General features: G+C 43.8%; 1 protein-coding gene, 1 long non-coding RNA gene and 1 other non-coding gene across 3 annotated transcripts in view; 1 reads left to right on the top strand and 2 right to left on the bottom strand.

Moving 5' to 3' along the window:
• Nucleotides 1–1089: 1089 nt before the first annotated feature.
• On the bottom strand, nt 1090–17796 carry LOC141584229 (uncharacterized). Its single transcript, XR_012517139.1, has 4 exons — nt 17714–17796; nt 6866–7059; nt 3414–3529; nt 1090–2220 (listed from the first exon to the last, which is right to left on the bottom strand). It is a non-coding gene; the product is annotated as an uncharacterized LOC141584229 (long non-coding RNA).
• Nucleotides 11572–11700, bottom strand: LOC120363497 (U4atac minor spliceosomal RNA). Its single transcript, XR_005579041.1, has one exon. It is a non-coding gene; the product is annotated as a U4atac minor spliceosomal RNA (small nuclear RNA).
• Nucleotides 17650–17797, top strand: part of WTAP (WT1 associated protein) — a 32876-nt gene continuing 32728 nt past the window's right edge. Inside the window, exon 1 of the mRNA XM_074397182.1 lies at nt 17650–17715. The gene's annotated coding sequence lies outside the window, so the exon portion shown is untranslated. The remainder of the gene's footprint in view (nt 17716–17797) is intronic.

Here is a 17797-nt window from a genome sequence, read left to right as displayed (position 1 = left end):
AGACTGAGCTCAGGCCACTTCCTTGCACTTCTTGTTTGTACAGAGTGATACTTTAAGAGTTTAAAGTGACTCCTAGGACATGCCCTTTAGAACAAGCACCAAATGTTGGGGGCTAGTAGGACTGACAGCAGCAGTCAGAATTTCCAACATCACATCTGTCATCAGCTACATCAAGACTACCCTGACTGTGGGCACATCCGAGGTTGTGGGGTATGAGAGGTAAAGAAAAGTTTATCACTTTGTCTACCACACCCAGTGAACAGGCTGTTTCCTTTTTCTTTTTGTTAGCCAGGCTGGAGTGCAGTGGCATGATCACGGCTCACTGCAGCCTTGACTTCCTGGGCTCAGGTGATTATCCTACCTGAGCCTCCCAAGAAGCTGGAACTAACTACAGGTGCATACCACCACACCTGGCTAATTTTTTGTATTTTTTGTAGAAACAGTTTTGCCATGTTCCCCAGGCTGATCTCAAACTCCTGGGCTCAAGTAATCCTCCCACCTTGGCCTCCCAAAGTGCTGAGATCTATAGAGGCTTGAGCCACTGCAACTAGCCGCCTTTTTTTTTTTTAGGTGGCCACTGTAGGGGTCCTGAATGGGCTCAGAAGTTACATTACAGTCGCCTGGGTTGTGTCTCAGGTTTCTCCAGCCAGCTCAGGATGTCCTCTGCAACATCAGGACACAATGAATATTTCCCATGAATAAACTTGAGGCTACATCACAGCCATCCTGAGAACCACCACAGAGCAGACCTATTACTGTTTGGAAGAGGCAGCCAATGTGGGTTGAGATGAAGTCATTTTGAGCCAGTTATTAACTGCATCCATATTCCAGCAACAGATCCAGGCACAGTTTCTTAAACACACAAGAGTGTATGCCCTCATGTAACAAAGATCTGGGGCAGTCAGTCCTGCGTTGGGATGAAGTTCCAAGGAGTCATCAATGATGCAGGCTGTCTATCTTCAAACTGCCTCATGGTCCATAATAGCTTCCATAGCACCAGCAACCTCATCTCCTTTCTGGAAAAGGGAAAAGACAGAAGACTGGGCTCCCACCGTCTCCCCTCCACCTGGAAGAGGCAGCCAATGTGGCTTTTTCTTTTTTTTTTTTTTTTTTTTTTTTTTTTTTTGAGACGGAGTTTCGCTCTTGTTACCCAGGCTGGAGTGCAATGGCGCGATCTCGGCTCACCGCAACCTCAGCCTCCTAAGTAGCTGGGATTACAGGCACGCACCACCATGGCCAGCTAACTTTTTGTATTTTTAGTAGAGACGGGGTTTCGCCTTGTTGACCAGGATGGTCTCGATCTCTCGACCTCGTGATCCACCCGCCTCGGCCTCCCAAAGTGCTGGGATTACAGGCTTGAGCCACCACGCCCGGCCGGGAATGAGCATTTTGGATAGTGGATTGAGCCTGTGTTCCGACTTAAAGTGATTTTAAGACTTTTTATTACTAAAGAACACATATTTCTTAAAAGGTCATGGGACCAACTGGGCATGATAGCACATGCCTATAGTCCCAGCTACTTGGGAGGCTGAGGCAGGAGGATCACCTGAGCCCAGGAGTTCGAGGCTGCAGTGAGCCATGATCATGGCACTGCACTCAAGCCTGGTGACAGAGTGAGACTCTGTCCCAAAAACAGTCATGGCACCAGCATTTGATCCAGGGACGCAGAAAAAACAAGCCCATGAAGCAAACTGAATGACTTCTTGGGCAATAAAGGAATATCACTTCATGGTCTTATTCCATGAGTCACTGTTATTCATTGTGTAATAGTCACACCTCAGTGCTATGGGGCAATCTCAAAATCTCCCACATTTTTGGTATTTGAATAGTACCCAAGATTTCTGGCTCAAATGTGGACTTTTTCCCCCTAATTTGCATATTATGTGAGTCATTCCAATGGGGAATTTAGGAGAGAAACTGTGCTCTTCCCCCTCTTGTCAGAGGATCACCCACCCCCAGTCAGCCCAAGTGTAAACTTTACAGTTAGAAAATGCTATGCACAGCTACAGTTTGGGATCTTAAAGATTTTTTATGGTTTCCTGAGTTGCCTTCAGACATTTCTTGATGTTCCTTTAGAAGTATTAAGAGTAACACTAGTGGCTCTAAAGATAGATCCCAGCTTCTCCACAGTCTGCATTCCCATCAGTCTAGTGCAGGGTTCCTTGGCTTCCACTTCATGGCTTCATTCTCCTCTAGGTCCTTGGCTTCTTCTCCATCCAGCTGGCAGAAGGCAAAGACAGTAAGAAAGCTGGTTGTGGGGTGGAAACAGCATACATCCCCTCTGCCCACACATCCCTCTGCCCACATTATCTAGAGCTGAGCTACGTGGCCACATTCTGGCCATACCTCTGTGACCAGGCAGAAGAGGAAATGGATTTGGTGACTATTTAACAAGTATCTGTCACAAAAAGTTTATTAAGGTTTCTGTAAATGGTAATTGTTAAATGTTAAGATATCAATTAATGTTCACAGACTATCAAGAAATGTTATGCCACAATTCTATTTGTCACTTTCTAAAGAATTTAGACATGCAAGAAATGCATGCTTTAACTGAATGCCTAATGACCAGTTGTTAGGATCAATGTTTGATCAAATCCAAATATTACCATTAGAGAATGAACTTCTGAAATTCAAGAATGAATCTGAAGTTTTATTCAAAATAAATTATCAAAACATTTAATAGTAGTTTAAAATTAATTTTAAATACCTGACATAATTTCTCAGCATGTCAGCTGCTAGACTACTGCTAAGGTCACTGCAGAACTATTAGTGAGATAAAGTATAAGTGTTGTATGTATTATTGCAAGGGTAAAATCCCATAATATTAAATAGTGACTGTGAAAGTTAATTTTAGTTTTTCTATTTGTAAAAATTAACCATTATATAATCATGGCTGAAAGTTAATTTTAATATTTAGTTTTATGTACAAAGATAATTATTAAGAACTTTTAAAAACCTAAATAGGGCCAGATGTGGTGGCTCATGCCTGTGATCCCAGCACTTTGGGAGGCCGAGGCAGGTGGATCACTTGAGGTATGGAGTTTAAGACCAGCCTGGCCAACATGATGAAACCCCATCTCTACTAAACATACAAAAAAATTAGCCAGGAGTGGTGGTACAGGCCTGTAGTCCCAGCTACTCAGGAGGCTGAGGCAGGAGAATCACTTGAGCCTGGGAGGCAGAGGTTGCAGTGAACCAAGCTCACACTACTGCACTCCAGACTGAGCAACAGAGCAAGACTCCATCTCAAAAAACCTAAATGGGCTGGGCATGACGGTTCATGCCTGTAATTCAAGTAGTTTCAGTGGCTGAGGTAGGAGGATCACTTGAGACCAGGAGTTACCAGCCTGGGCAACATAGCAAGGCTCCATTTCTACGAAAAATAAAAATTAGTCAGATATGGTGGCACTCACCTGTATTCCTAACTACTCAGGAGGCTGGGGTGGAAGGATCCCTTCAGTCCAGGTGTTAGAGGCTGCAGAGAGCTATGTATTCCACTGCTCTCTGGCCTGGGTGATGGGTCTGCTCTCTTTTTAAAAAAAAAAAAAAAGCTATTAGCTAGATAACTTTAAAAAGACTATTATGTTCTTTTGAACCAACAAATGTGTATACGAATTTAAATAATGATATTAATCAGAATGAGAGATGTATTTAGCTCATTTAAAGTTATTGTATAATATATACATTTATATTTCAATTGATGGAATTTCAGCAAATACAGAACTTAATATTTTCACTCCATACTCTTATCTATTGGCTAGATACTGAAAATAATATAAATGGCATGGCATGTTTATGACTGATGATGTTACCCTGTTGAATATGATAGCAACCTAGGCTGTTACATAATCACTCATCTAGCACAAGGTCAGGGACAGTCCAAATGACATTAAAATGGGCACGACTCCTGCTCTCCGAAAGTCAAGGCTGAAGTCACATAGATTTTAGAAAACTACCTAAGTCAAAGTTTATCCTTAAAACACTTATTACATATATATTATCTTTTCTGTGCCTTCTTTTTTTTTTGAGACGGAGTTTTGCTCTTGTTACCCAGGCTGGAGTGCAATGGTGCGATCTCGGCTCACTGCAACCTCCGTCTCCTGGGTTCAAGCAATTCTCCTGCCTCAGCCTCCCGAGTAGCTGGGACTACAGGCGTGCGCCACCATGCCCAGCTAATTTTTGTATTTTTAGTAGAGATGGGGTTTCACCATGTTGACCAAGATGGTCTCGATCTCTTGACCTCCCAAAGTGTTGGGATTACAGGCGTGAGCCACCGCGCCCGGCTTTTCTGTGCCTTCTAATAAGATTCCTGTATAGAGTAGACATACCTATCTGCTGACATTTATCCTGTGTATCTTGCTCATTCCCTAATCTCAGTATCTGAAGCCCCTGAACACTTCCCGGCCCTTGCCAATCCTTCCTTTAGGGGCCAGATTCGTGTCTGTCTTGGCTTGCACTTGCAGTCCTAGATGGAATATAACCAGCTGGTGCACACACAGCTCCACTGCCTGCACTCTCTCACTGCTCAGCCCTGTGCAGACAATGGATCTCTGAAAACATTTGTTTGCCTGAAACAAATTATCAGAATAAATATGCCCTGCCTTCTGGCCATGGGCTTAGACAGACAGCCCAGTCTTCCTTATTAAGGAAGCCTCTGGGGCCCTGATCATCTCCACGGCAGTCCCTTTTAGCCACCTCCTACCCAAATCTGATTTCATTACCCTGTCCGGGGCAGTGGTGCTACTCAAACTTACTGGATCGTTTGGCTAATTAAGCATTTTCTTTTCTCACTTTTTCCTAGAGAAAAAAACAAAATAATCTTGCCCTGTATCTAAGGTTTTTCCAACCAAGTGGGAGACTTGTTTTTCAGTTCCATGGTTTATGGGCATAAAATAAGGATGCCCCAAATAAGGGACCTTATTTTTATCGTATCATTCTAATGAGCTTAAACATACTTTATATTACATTCTCTGAAATTAGTTGTGCCTTTAGGCTGCTAAGCATTTGTAGTAGCTAACACATGTAATTCTGGTGCTTTGGGAGGCTGAGGCAGGAGGATTGCTTAAAGCCAGGAGTTCAAGACCAGCCTGGGCAGCAAAGTGAAACCCTGTCTGTATCAACAATTTTTTTTTTTCCTTTTTTTGGAGACTGAGTCTCACTCTGTCACCCAGGCTGGAGTGCAGTGGTGCAATCTTGGCTCACTGCAACCTCCACCTGCCAGGTTCAAGTGATTCTTGTGCCTCACCCTCCAAAGCAGCTGGGACTACAGAAGTCTACCACCACACCCAGCTAATTTTTGTATTTGAAGTAGAGATGGGGTTTCACCATGTTGGCCAGGTTGGTCTCAAATTCCCAACCTCAGATGATCCACCCACTTCTTCAGCCTCCCAAAGTGCTGGGATTACAGGCTTGAGCCTCCGCGTCCGGTCAGGAGACAGTTTTGATGGGAACCAAAGATGGGTGGGCCAGGAGACAGCTTTGATGGGAACCAAAGATGGGTGGCAGAGGACCAATTAGGGAGCCACTGTTAGTCCACAAGAAAAGCTGAAGACAGGCTGGGCACAGTGGCTCACACCTGTAATCCCAGCACTTTGGGATGCCGAGGCAGGCAGATCACGAGGTCAAGAGATCAAGACCATCCTGGCCAACAGGGTGAACCCTCATATCTACTAAAAATACACAAAAAAAATAGCTGGGCGTAGTGGTGTGCACCTGTAGTCCCAGCTACTCAGGAGGCTGAGGCAGGAGAATCACCTGAACCCAAGAGGTGGAGATTGCAGTGAGCCAAGATCACAACACTGTACTCCAGCCTGGCAACTGAGCAAGACTCCATCTCAAAAAAAGAAATAGAAAAGCTGAAGACCTCAGTGGCACTGGCACTGAGTGGGACAGAGGAAACTATTTAGAGTTTAAGAAAGACAGGGAAGAGCAACAAAACCAAGTCTAGCAGGCAGTCACTGTGGTCCACAGAACCACTGCCTAAAGCCCAGTGCTCTCCTCCGGCAGAAATACGGATTTGCAGTTTGTCACAGGCATGTAGTGTCTGAATGGACTGTCTCCTGAACTAGTGGGTCTTTAATTGTGGGGAACAAAAAACTGTCCTTTTTAAAAACTGAAGAGATCTGACTGAGTGTTCAACCAAACAGGATCTTACTGTTGCATCCATAAGGTTATTGCTAATCCACAATTAGCAAGGATCAGAGGCAAACCAAATTGTTTTTTGAAAAGTTCCGAAAATAGGCCAAGCATGGTGGCTCATGCCTATAAACCCAACACTCTGGGAGGCTAAGGTGGGAGAATCACTTAAGCCCAGGAGTTTTGAGACCAGCCTGGGCAACACGGCGAGACACTGTCTCCACAAAAAATGCAATAATTAGCTGGGTGTGATGGTTCATGACTGTAGTCCCAGCTACTTGTGGGGGCTGAGGTGGGAGTATCACTTGAGCCCAGGAGGTAGAGGCTACAGTGAACTTAGATCACACCACTGCACTCCAGCCTGGGCAACAGAGCTAGACTCTGTCTCAAGAAAAAAAAGAAAAAAAGTTCTGAAAATAAAATCCTCCAAGACACTTACTTTTATTGTAGCTAGCTTTTTGTCTTATAAAAGTTTGGTTTTCCAGAAATGAATAATGGCTTTTAAGTTTTTGCTTTATTAAATTGTGAAACAAGGGCTATGTATATCATAATATAATGTTAAAACAACAATAAAGCAAGATGTCACACAAAAAAACCTAGTTTTGCTGGCACCTCTCCACTTAATTTCACTTGTTGATCATGTAAATGCCCGTCCTTTCCAAGTTAGAATGTGTTTGGCTACAGGTAACAGGAATCCTGATGAACAGTGGTTTTAAATATAAGGACATACCTGTTTTACCTAATAAAAAGCCCAAAAACTGGCAGTCCCTTGGTGAGTTTGGAAGATTAACGAGGTCACCCAGGATCCAGGAACTTTCCATTCTTAGCTCTGAATTCCCAGCAGCCTGCTGGAATTTTTCCAACTTGTTGCCTCATCATCACAAGATGGTTTCTATAGGTGCAAGCATCACAGCCTCTCACAGCCTAGTAAGAGACAAGAAGGAAGGGAGTGGGGAAACATTTCACCTTGCATGCTTCTCTCTTCTTGGGAAGGAAAACTTTTCTCAGAAGCCCTGAGAGATTTCATCTGATTTCAGCCAGAACTGCTCAACTGGCCAACTCTGCCTGCAAGAAGACTAAGCACCATCATTGTTTGGTAAAGACCATGATAGCCATGCTTGCCTTAGACCAGGGGTTCTCATCAAGGGTATGAGGGGAGGGGGCAGTATTGAAAACATAGGAAGGAACACTTTCAGTTGTCACATAAACAGAGCGGTGCTATTGGCATTTAGTGGGTTGATGTAGGGATTCCAAATGTCCTAAAATGCACAAAATACTTTTGCATAAACACACAAACTGTCCTGTCCAAAATTCCAATAGCACACTTGTTGAGAAACATTGGCTTACACCAGCCATAATTCATCTCCTGGCCTGAAGATACTATGACTCAAACACAACCTAGAAGTTCCTAGATTGTGCAAGAGGAGGAACATGGCTACCAGCAGTGTGTGCCATGATACCCCAGCAAATGTTGGAAGGAGTGCAGCAATGTCCAGTTATTCTGGCATGCTAAATCCTTTTCAGAAAGCTGCTGTTATTTGTACTGAATGGGCAACTAGGAAAAAATTATAGGGATCAGGATAGGGAAATTACATGCAAAGGGTGCCTTTACTTTTCCTAATGAAGGGATTTTTTTCCAGTAGCTAGACAAGTCTGTTTCCAAGAATAACTGACTGAGTTACCCATACCTCTGTTACCTCTGTTGACTAACGAATGCTCCTCACTCCCACCAAGGAGTTCAGAATGTTTAAAACCTAACTCTATTTTTTTTTTAACCATTATTATTTTTGAATGAGAGACAGGGTCTTGCTATGTTACCCAGGCTGGTTTTGAACTCCTGGGTTCAAGCACTTCTCCCATCTCAATCACCTAAAGTTCTAGGCTTACAGGCATGAGCCACTGCACCTAGCCATAAAATTATTATTTTTAATTGACACATAACTGTACATATTTTGGGGTAGACTAGCACTTATTTGGGGTAGAGCACTAGCACTTATTCCTCCCATCTAGCTGTACTTTTGTATCTGTTTTGTTTGTTTGTTTTTTTTTGAGACGGAGTTTCACTCTTGTTACCCAGGCTGGAGTGCAATGGCGCGATCTCGGCTCACCGCAACCTCCGCCTCCTGGGTTCAGGCAATTCTCCTGCCTCAGCCTCCTGAGTAGCTGGGATTACAGGCACGCGCCACCATGCCCAGCTAATTTTTTGTATTTTTAGTAGAGACGGGGTTTCACCATGTTGACCAGGATGGCCTCGATCTCTTGACCTCGTGATCCACCCACCTTGGCCTCCCAAAGTGCTGGGATTACAGGCTTGAGCCACTGTGTCCGGCCTGTATCTGTTAATAACCTCTGGCTGTCCTCTCCCTGCCCCTACCCTTTCCAGCCTCTAGTAACCACTATTTTATGCTCTACTTCTATGAGATCAACTTTTTTATCTTTCACATATGAGTGAGAACATGCAATATTTATCTTTCTGTACTTGGCTTATTTCACTTGATGTCCTCCTATGGCTAATAGTATTATTCTTCTTTCTTTTTCTTTCTTTCTTTATCTAGAATAGGGTCTATCCACTCTGTCACCCAGGTTGCACTGCAGAGGTGCATTCATAGCTCACTGCAGCCTTGAACTCCTGGGCTCATGCAATCTTCTCACCTCAGCCTCCAAGTAACTGGGACTATGGGCACATACCACCATGCCTGGCTAATTTTTATTTTTTTTGCAGAGACAGGGTCTCACTTTGTTGCCCAGGCTGATCTCAAACCCCTGCCTTGAACAATTCTCCCACCTCAGCCACCTAAAGTCCTGGGATTACAGGCATGAGCCACCATGCCTGGCCATATATATTTCACATTTTCCTTATACAGTCATCTGATGATAGACACATAGGCTGAGTCTATATGTATCTTGGCTATTGTGAATGGTGCTAAAATATACACAGGAATGCAGATATCTCATCAACATTTGGATTTCTGAAATAATATTTTAATAATAGTCTAGTTATGATAGCAATCTAATTATTATTATTTATTTTTTTTAGGGACAGAGTTTCACCATGTTGGCCAGGCTGGTTTAGAACTCCTGGCCTCAAATGATCCACCTGCCTCAGCCTCCCAAAGTGCTGGGTTTACAGGTGTGAGCCACTGCAGCCGGCCCTATTTAATTATTATTATTATTATTTTTTTTAAACTTAGAATCTTAGTAGAAGTCTTTGTGATCTGCAGAGATTAGACACATTGGGTTGATATGGTGCACTGCTGCTCACAGTAAAATCTTGTAAGTCAGTGTAAAATCCACTAGATTAGAAAAAGTAGGCTAGAAAGTTTGGTTTGGCTTCCCTCTCTGTAAAACCACGAATCTCTATGCTTGACACAAACCAAAGTAAATAAGTAATGTTTCTTAGGCTAATTACTAAAGGTGACTAGGAGATAACCTGGCACAGAGGAGTAGAAAGAGCATTCCAGACAGAAAGAATGGACCAAGCAGAGGACACTAACATGACATGGTCATAGTCAGACCAGATGTGAGCTCTTGCAAGCATCATGGATTAATATTAACTTTTTTAAACAACTCTGATAATCTCTCCAGGATCCCTGGATTTCTGGGTGCCAATAACAAAAACTAGCATTACTACAAATAATTTTCTTTTTCCCTCGGTACTTCTGCAATAGATTGAATGTTTGTGTTCACCCAAAATTCATGTTGAAATCTTAACCCTCAATGTGGAGGTAGGTGGTGAGGCCCTTGGGAGGTGATCAGGTCATGAAGGTAGAGCCCTCATGAATGAGATCAGTGCCCTTATAAAAGGGATTCCATAGAACTCTCTTTTCCTTTCCACCACACAAGAGATAAGACAAGTCAGCCAGGCGCAGTGGCCCACGCCTGTAATCCCAGCACTTCGGGTGGCTGAGGCAGGTGGATCACGAGGTTAGGGGTTCAAGACCAGCCTGGCCAACATGGTGAAACCCCATCTTTACTAAGAATACAAAAATTATCAGGGCATGGTGGCACGTGCCTGTAATCCCAGCTACTCAGGAGGCTGAGGTGGGAAAATCACTTGAACCCAGGAGGTGGAGGTTGCAGTGAGCTGAGATCACACCACTGCACTCTAGCCTGGATGACAGGGCAAGACTCCATCGGGAAGAGGGGGAGCGGGAAGAGAGAGAAGAAAAGTCAGCATTCTGCAACTCAGAAAAGGGCCCTCACCAGAAATGCTGACACCCTCATCTCAGACTCCCAGCCTTCAAAACTGTGAGAAATATATTTCTGTTTATAAGTCACCTTGTCTATGGTACTTCATTATGGTCTGAATGGACTCAGACACCTCTCAATTAGTATTTTATTAGGTGATTCCTAAATCAAATTAGTAGGGTTAAAAGTTATAGGCTATGGGTCAGGTGCAGTGGCTCATGCATGTAATCCCAGCACTTTGGAAAACAGAGGGAGGCAGATTGCTTGAGCCCAGGAGTTTGAGACTAGCCTTGGCAACATGGCAAAACCGTTTCTATAAAAATTAACCAGATGAGGTGGCTTGTGCCTGTGGTGCCAGCTCCTGGGGAGGTTGAGGCAGGAGGATCACCTGAGCCCAAAAGGCAGAGTCTGCAGTGAGCCAAGGTCATGCTACTTCACTCCAGCCTGGGCAACAGGGCAAGACCTTTTCTTAAAAAAAAAAAAAAATCATATTGTAAGTATTAGGCTGATGGCAAAGAAGTAGCCAATTCACATAATCTTGACCTGACTAGATAGCATGGCTTTTTTTGTTTTGTTTTTGAGATGGAGAGTTTTGCCCTGTCACCCAGGTTGGAGGGCAGCGATGCGATCTTGGCTCACTGCAACTTCTGCCTCCTGGGTTCAAGCAATTCTCCTGTCTCAGCCTCCCGAGTAGCTGGGATCACAGACACACACCACCACCCTGGCTAATTTTTGTATTTTTTTAGTAGAGACAGGGTTTCACCACATGGCCAGGCTGGTCTCGAACTCCTGACCTCAAGGGATCCACCCACCTTGGCCTCCCAAAGTGCTGGGATTACAGGTGTTAGACACCGTGCCCAGCCCTGTACTTTTTTTGAGACAAGAGTCTTGCTCCATCACCCAGGCTGGAGTGCAGTGGCACAATCTTGGCTCACTGCAACCTCTACCTCCCGAGTTCAAGCAATTCTCCTGCCTAGCCTCTGAAGTAGCTGGGATTACAAGTGCCCACAACCACACCCAGCTAATTTTTGTGTGTGTGTGTGTGTTTTTTTTTTTTTTTTTTTTAAGTAGAGATGAGGTTTCCCTATGTTGGCCAGGCTGGTCACGAACTCTGAACCTCAACTGATCGCCTAACGTGGCCTCCCAAAGTGCTGGGATTACAGGCATGAGCCACCATGCCTGGCCTGTATGTATTTTTAAATACAGTAATATGTAAACAACTTTGTGTGTAGAAAAGCCGTCTTTCATTTTTCCAAAAACTGCACCAAGGTAAAGTAAAGCTCTAGCTAATTTTGGTGTGTTGTGCAGGAGTTAGCTGTACTGCTCTCACTAGGCACTCATTGGACAGTAGTAGCGCAACCCCAGGAAAAGGATGGTTGTAACTTTCATCATGTGTTGATATTTTATTTGAAATGGTGACTTAAAGCTAGTTAGATATTGAGAGACTACAGTATGCCTAGCTCAGCCATTCATTAAATATTTATTGCTTATAGTCTCTTGACTTTTTTAAAATAATTATCTTTGTTAGCATAATTAGATTTGCACAACAACCCTTTCTCTTGTATGCTCTGTAAACTGAAGGTTGTCCCACCATTACTGATACTAAATTTGATGGTTTGGTTCAAATGGTGACCACCAGATGGCTCTGCTACAGAAGTGTATTTTTTTCTTTCTTTTCTTCTTCTTCTTTTTTTTTTTTAAAGAGACAGAGTCTCCCTGTGTTGCCCAGGCTGGAGTTCAGTGGTGCGATCTCGGTTCCCTGCAACCAACCTCCACCTCCCAGGTTCAAGCGATTCTCCTGCCTTGGCCTCTGCACTCCCAGCTACTTGGACTACAGTAGCAGTAGTGCACCCAGCTACTTTTTTTCTTTTTTTGTATTTTTAGTAGAGACAGGGTTTCACTATGTTGGCCAGGCTGGTCTTGAACCCCTGACCTCATGACCCACCCGCCTCAGACCCCAAAGTGCTGGGATTACAGGTGTAAGCCACTAAGCCTGGCCTGTGTTTTCTTGTAAGTAGTTTGTGGAGTGATACTTTGGTGGCATTTCCTAGCAATCTTTCATCTAAAGATTTTAAAGTCCATTGATACTCCTTGTTTGAGTCAATTATTTCATTAAGGTGTATATCATGTATTTTTTTTATTTTGTGTCGTTTTTTGAGATGGAGTCTCGCTCCACTGTCCAGGCTGGAGTGCAGTGGCATGATCTTAGCTCACTGCAGCCTCCACCTCTCAGGTTCAAGCAATTCTTGTGCTTTAGCCTCCTGAATAGCTGGAACTAGAGGCATGCACCACCACACCTGGCTAATTTTTGTGTTTTATGTTTGAGACGGGGGTTTCACCATGTTGGCCAGGCTGGTCTCGAGCTCCTGACCTCAAGTGATCCTCCTGCCTTGGCCTCCCAAAGTGCTGGGATTACAGGCATGAGCCACTGCACCTGGCCAGTTATTTTCTAATTCTGTATTTTATTCTACACTTATTAGCTGGCATCCTATAGTAAAGAGTTTTTCCTCATCAACTGGGGATAACCCACATTCTTTATATTTTTTTTAAAAAAAGGCTAAGTAGGCTGGGAGCAGTGGTCCATGCCTATACTCTGAGCGATTTGGGAGGTTAAGGTGGGAGCATCACTTGAGCCCAGGAGTTCAAGACCAGCCTGGGTAACATAGCAAGACCCCATCTCTAAAAAAACAAAACAAACAAGTCAAAAAACTTAGCAGGTATGGTGGCAAGCACTTGTAGTCCCAGCTTCTGAGGAGGCAGGAGGATCACTTGAGCCCAGGAGATCAAGGCTTCAGTGAGCCATGTTTGTGTCACTGGCCTCCAGCCTGGATGGGAGAGCAACTCTATCTTTAAAACAAAAACAAACAAAACAAACAACAAACAATAGGGTAAATGCTATCTCCCTTTAATAACTATTTTTCAGAGTAAAAAACTGGTATAATAGTCGCTACCAATGATGGAAAAATAGTTTCCCTCTTCTCATTCTCTCTTCTCTATACTAGAGAGTAGATTTTTATTTATTCAGTATTTGCAATCAATAGTATGCATTTTCTTTTTGATGCTAAAACTGCCCTAAATTTGGCCTGTGGGAGATCCTTCGAGCTGACTCCCATGTCTCTAAAATTTATTTTTGAGACAGTAAAAATACAAATGGACAATGGCCACAATATACATAAAAAGAGAATTCTGACCCATTACCTGCAACAACTAGCCCAGTAAACCAATCATTTATCTACCATAAGTGCTGTACTCCCAGCCTAAAAGCCAAACCTGTTATCAACCAGACCTGTAGTAAGGCAAACCGCTATCTCTGGTAGCAAACCAGGAAGCTAAATAGTAACTTCTATGACATCAGCTCAAAATGACCAGGACTTGATTAAAAATTAACAGCTTCCCTAATTTTTGTCCCCACTTCTAGTTTATGACCATCCAGAGAAAGTCAAATATGCTCCTTTAACCAAGCCCATGGGATGCCAACTCCTAGTTAGCTTCCAGCTTCCCCATGCGACAGCTTCCCATCAGGCATTCCTGTGAAAACTTCCCTTGTCCACTGTAAAGCTTTCCCACTCCTCTGCATGCCTTTGAACCTCTGCCAAACCGTAAGTGATGGTGCTGACTCCCTTGCTACAGCAAGTTCTCAACAGACTTTACTTTTCTCATTTGGTTTGCCTTGGCTTATTTCCACATTTTATTGAGGTATAATTTACATGCAATAAAATGCATCCTTTATAGTGCCACAATTTAATGAATTTTGAAAAATGTATATATCTCTGTTAACCAGAACACAGAACATTTCCATCACCCCCAAAAGTTATCCCATTTTCCTTTCCAGGCAATCCCTTCTCTCTTCCCCTCCTAGCCAACTACTGATCTGCTGTCTATCACTATGGATTAGTTTTGTTAGTTCTCCTAAATACTGCTGGCATAGTCTCACTGGTCTAAGCACTTCCTTTGCATTCAGGCACAGTGAAATACCTGGCTCAACTCTTTTTTTCCCCTAGCCCAGAGCTGGAATCAGCCAGTTCTCCAAGGAGCTCTGGATCTCTTTAGTGGGAAATGGAATTCAGAAACCAAGATCTGGGTGTTAGATGTGCTCATTGTTACTGTAGGATGACCTTGCCTATACATCCTAGGTCACCTGGGACTGTACCAGTTTTTTTTTTTTTTTTTTTTTTTTTGAGACGGAGTTTCGCTCTTGTTGCCCAGGCTGGAGTGCAATGGCGCGATCTCGGCTCACCGCAACCTCCGCCTCCTGGGTTCAGGCAATTCTCCTGCCTCAGCCTCCTGAGTAGCTGGGATTACAGGCACGTGCCACCATGCCCAGCTAATTTTTTTGTATTTTTAGTAGAGACGGGGTTTCACCATGTTGACCAGGATGGTCTTGATCTCTTGACCTCGTGATCCACCCGCCTCGGCCTCCCAAAGTGCTGGGATTACAGGCTTGAGCCACTGCGCCCGGCTGTACCGGTTTTAACCTGAAGGTCCAGCATCCACAGAAAACCCCTCAGTCCATGGCAAACCTGACCAATTGGTCACCCTAGTGCTTCGAGGCCCTTTCAGTGCACAGAACTAGGAAATTTTATCTTGCAGTTTAAAACTTTTTTTCTTCTTTCTTTTTGATAGGGTCTATAGCCCAGGCTGGAGTGGAATGGTGAGATCACAGCTCACTGTAACTTTAAACTCCTAGGCTCAACTGGTCCTCCAATCTCAGCATCCCAAGTAGCTAGGACTACAGGCACAGGCTACCATCCCTGGCTATTTTATCTGTACTTTGTAGAGCCAGGGTCTCACCATTGCCCAGGCTGGTCTTGAACTCCTAGGCCACTTTGGCTTCCTAAAGCACTGGGATTACAGGTGTGTGCTACTGCACTCAGCCCTGCAGTTTAAACTCCGTATTACAGACTTTTTTTTTTTCTGAACTTCTTAAAATTTTTTATATTAGTTTTTTTCAGGATCAATGAACTTCTTAAAAATTGTTTTCAACTTAAAAAATGGAGATACCCATTTTTTAAAAATTTAATGTTTTTTTTTTTTTCTTTTTAAAATTTAATGTTCTTCTTTCTATGTAGCCCAGGCTGGTCTCAAACTCCTGGACTCTAGTGATGCTCCTGCCTTGGCCTACCAAAGTGCTGGGATTGCAAGCAGCAGCCACCCGGCAGTTCAAACCAGTGTTGTTCAAGGGTCAACTGTGTATCCTAATGATGAAAAAAATGCAAAGGAGCTTTCAGCTTCACTAACTGATTTATGATTGACTAATATTGTTGCTGTGGTTTTCAAACTATGTATTGTATGTGATATGATGGGATAACATAAGTACTTTAATGTTACGGTGTACAAAGATTTCCAGTGTATGAGAGAATGAGATATAAATGCAAGATCAAAGAAGTTCAGAAAAAGGCCAGGTGGCTGAGGCCTGTAGTCCCAGCACTTTGGTAGGCCAAGGCAGGTATGTAGATTTCTGTATATGCCTGCAGAAGGTCCTACATCCAATCTCCTGCATATAAGGAGGAAAGACTACACTATCTCAACACAGGTACACTACTAGAGGACTGTGTTCAAAAGCCCCAAGGGGCCGGTTGTTGTGGCTCACACCTGTAATTCCAGAACTTTGGGAGGCCTAGGCAGGCGGATCACCTGATGTCAGGAGTGAGCCTGGCCAACATGGTGAAACCCCATCTCTACTAAAAATACAAAAATTAGCCGGCATGGTGGCTCAAGCCTGTAATCCCAGCACTTTGGGAGGCTGAGGCGGGTGGATCACGAGGTCAAGAGATCGAGACCATCCTGGTCAACATGGTGAAACCCCGTCTCTACTAAAAATACAAAAAATTAGCTGGGCATGGTGGCGTGTGCCTGTAATCCCAGCTACTCAGGAGGCTGAGGCAGGAGAACTGCCTGAACCCATGAGGCAGAGGTTGCGGTGAGCCGAGATCACGCCATTGCACTCCAGCCTGGGTAACAAGAGTGAAACTCCGTCTCAAAAAAAAAAAAAATACAAAAATTAGCCAGGGGTGGTGGTACATGCCTGTAATCCCAACTACTCTGGAGGCTGAGGTGAGAGAATTGCTTGAACCCAGGATGGGGAGGTTGCAGTGAGCTGAGATTGTACCACTGCACTCTAGCCTGGGCAACATACCAAGACTCTGTCTAAAAAAAAAAAAGAAAAAGAAAAAAAAAAGCTGCACTTAAAAGAGTTTTCAGTTGTTTCAATTTGCTTTCAACTTTGGAGTTTGTTTACTTTTTTATTTACTTGTCGGCTATGTAAAATTAAAAGTTCAAAGAGAAGTCTTGCTTCTATCTCACCTCCACTCTTGCCCACCACTCTTTATAGGTAACTATTTTAAGTTTCCGGGATATCCTTCCAATCCCTCCTCACAAAATAAGCATGTACACGTAAATACGCATGTTAAATATAAGTATTTTTATATATTAAGATATATAAAATAAGCAACACATGGTTATTTTCTGAATCTTTTTAAGGGCTGCATTGTGTTCTATTGGATGGATGCACCATTCCCTATCCGTTCCCTATCAGTGGATATTTAGGTTATCCCTAACTTTTGCTATGACAAATAGCACTGCAATACCCTTGTATACATAGTTTCCATGTGTAGAGCTGTACCTTCAGAATAAGGTTAGGGCTGCAAGGAGTAGGAATAAACAGACGTAATTTGTACGCCACAGAATTTGAACCATTTTTCCACTCCCACCAGAAAGGTAATTTCAATGCATATTTCCATTGTAAGTGAGGTGGAGCATCTTTCTATGTTTAAGGACCATCACTGTATTTTTTCTGAGAATTATTTGTTCATGTCCTTCCCCATTTTTTCCTTTGGGACTTTTTGTTTTCAATTTTTGAGAGTTCTTGTGATACAAGTTGCAAAGACTTTCCCGAAACGGATCTGATTCACGGGGAATATACTATGACCATCTGGAGTGTACTTTAATCTGATCCTTATAAATCACCTTACTACAAGACACTCCTTCGGGGATAAACAGGTTTGATAAAGCCGGCTAAGGGCAGACCAATCCAAAGAATTACGTGATCCTCTAGTAAGTGTTTAGAGATTGCTCCACATTCTTCAGATAACACCGTCCCATCCATCCTAACTCGGCGATCCAGATGGCGCAGTCTTGCTTCAGGGAGTCTACTCGACTTGCAGGACCCCTTTGATTGGGTTCACTAAGCCCCTCAGGGCCGCCTTTCCCTCGTTAGAGTTAGCAAGGCGCCCTCAGCGCCGCGGTCACAGCGCAACCTCCGACGCCAGAGAACAATAGCTCCTCGACACGTCCCCAGAGACGTCAAGGAGGAGCAAACCCGGAAGCCAGGAGACTACGCCTCAGGACAGAAGAGAGGGAGGGCATCGGTTTCTACGTTCTCAAAACTTACAGGTGAGCTTCTGCTAAGCGTAAACGCCCCCGGCTCGCCGCCCACGGCCCCTCTGGAGCTGGCACCTGGTCCTTGGACGCGCGG

The sequence above is a fragment of the Saimiri boliviensis genome, chromosome 4, assembly GCF_048565385.1.
Source record: "Saimiri boliviensis isolate mSaiBol1 chromosome 4, mSaiBol1.pri, whole genome shotgun sequence".
Classification (NCBI taxonomy): domain Eukaryota; kingdom Metazoa; phylum Chordata; class Mammalia; order Primates; family Cebidae; genus Saimiri; species Saimiri boliviensis.
The sequence above is the reverse complement of the archived record's forward strand: the minus strand, read 5'-3'. Positions and strand labels throughout refer to the sequence as shown.